General features: G+C 34.8%; 1 pseudogene; it reads right to left on the reverse strand.

Annotated features, from left to right (window-relative positions):
* Positions 1 to 610: 610 nt before the first annotated feature.
* Positions 611 to 1,280, reverse strand: LOC138874615 (14 kDa proline-rich protein DC2.15-like; annotated as a pseudogene).
* Between the last annotated feature and the right edge of the window lie 956 nt (positions 1,281 to 2,236).

Here is a 2,236-nt window from a genome sequence, read left to right on the forward strand (position 1 = left end):
GACCGTTTTATGGGTAAACAGTACTATAAAACAACTCTAGAACTGATGAAAATTAAATCGAACGTTTTCTAGTCTAGATATATAAAATGGAACTGGTTGAGCAAACTAACTACGTACAATTTTTGACAACAGACGCAACTACTGAAGCCTGAAGAAAGAAGCTAGCAGCTACAGTTGCTGCATGAAGCTTCTTTCAACTTTTGTTTTTTCTTTCTCTAGGCGATTCTTGGTTCGTACAAGATGCATGGGGACAGAAAAATACAAATCTGTAATTAGGATTTCTATTTAAAAGAGAATTTTACACAATATAGTCAACCCCCAAATCAATATATCCAATCTGTGAATATATATATATATATATATATATATATATATATATATATATATATATATATATTTGTATATTTGACTAGCGACTGTAATTAGTTTTTAATCGACCGGTCAAAAAATATCACGTAAAGACCAGCTTTTAAATGAGAAACTAATTTGTCAGCCTATTTTCGAATCTCAAATATGTGAAATCAAAATAATTAGGTGTCACGCGGAAGCTGATAAATGAAAGCAAACATTGAATGACGATAAATGACTTAACAAGACAACCACCTAACAATATTATGAATCTTTATAAATGTCATTTTATTAATAATAAAATTCGGATACAATCATAAGCATAAAATACCAAACTTGCTGAAGAAAGACAAATGAAAAGCTTCTAAATAAACAAGGAAAATAAAGAAAACAGCAGCTTATGCGCATTGGAAGTTCTTGGGGGCATACTTTCCACAGTTGTTGAGCAACAAACTGAGGGAAAGAGGGACATTTAGGTTAATTCCCAACACATTAGCTTTAATGGCAGTGCAAAGGCAAACAGCAGCATCAACATCAGCAAGTCCTTGAATTAGAGAGCAACATTCAGTCTTGGCTGGGCTACTTCCAATAACAAGGTGCACCAAGTCATTCAACAAGTTGGCACACACTTTTAGCTTAAGTGTGTCCTTAGGGCACTTACCCTTAGATGATGGGGTTGATGGGGTGGATGGGGTGGATGGGGTAGAGGGGGTAGGGGTAGGCTTGGGGTGGGGTTGGGTTGGTGGGGTGGGGCTTGGGGTGTGGGGGTGGTGGGCATGGGACATCAGTGGAACTAACCATAGTGAAAAAGAGAATGTTCAAAGTGAGAAGAAGGGCAATGGAGGATGCAGCAAACTTAGCCATTTTGTCAGTGTTAATTAGCACTCTCAACTATTGATTGAATGTGACTAATACAGTGAAAATGCTGTGTGCTTGGTGTTTGGAAATGATAAAATGAGTGGGTATTTATAGGTGGATATTCTGATTATATTTTTCTTCTAATTTCAATTTTCTGAAATTAATGAATAAAATTGCGAGAGTCCCATGTGGCCACATTGCAGGGAAAATTATAGAGAAATATCAAGACAAGCTGGCCAATGCAACTTGAGATAGACTATTATGGGTTATAGACTTAGTAGTTTTGTGAATGTCATTAGTTGTCTATTATCTTCTTCCTCAACGATAAATTATCCATCCTTTATTTTCACATGGGACTTAGATTATTCTCTTTAATTATTTGAACGTTGTTCTTCAACATGCTTGACCTGTGCCAAGATCTGGATCCCATCAACATCAATATTTTTGTTCGTCTTGGAAACTAGTAGCTCTCCAGCCTAAGCGTTTCTAGGAATTGTATGTACACTACCAAGAAGTTTCTTCATTTATATTTTGCTACTGATACCCATTGGCTAATATTTAATTTTTCTTAATCTGACAGCAATATAAGTGACGCCCTATCCCAAACAAGCTAGGGTTGATTGTGGAAAATACTAGAAGGTTTCTATATTTTATATCATCGTTAGCAACTCTAACACGGTTAAAAAACTCCTAAAAATAATAGTATCATAAAGTAAACATATTAACATGACTAAAACATATTCTCAACTAATTGCTTTCAAGTTCTCGTCCGAAAAAGAGAAAAAAAAAAGGCAATATTGCAATTGATGCGTATAAACATTATTAAGCTACAGTTAAAAAAATAATTATCGTTCCGCATGCTATATTGATTTGACAACAGCAAGTTACTTACGAAAATAACAAAGTAATTGCTTCCACAGCAGGACAATATATTATACCGTAGAGAATGACACGCGGAAACAATTAAGATTAAGCCGTGATACAAAAGTGATTTAACGGATTAATAATGTGCTAATTCAATAATCAACCT

The sequence above is a fragment of the Nicotiana sylvestris genome, chromosome 8 (assembly GCF_000393655.2).
Source record: "Nicotiana sylvestris chromosome 8, ASM39365v2, whole genome shotgun sequence".
Classification (NCBI taxonomy): domain Eukaryota; kingdom Viridiplantae; phylum Streptophyta; class Magnoliopsida; order Solanales; family Solanaceae; genus Nicotiana; species Nicotiana sylvestris.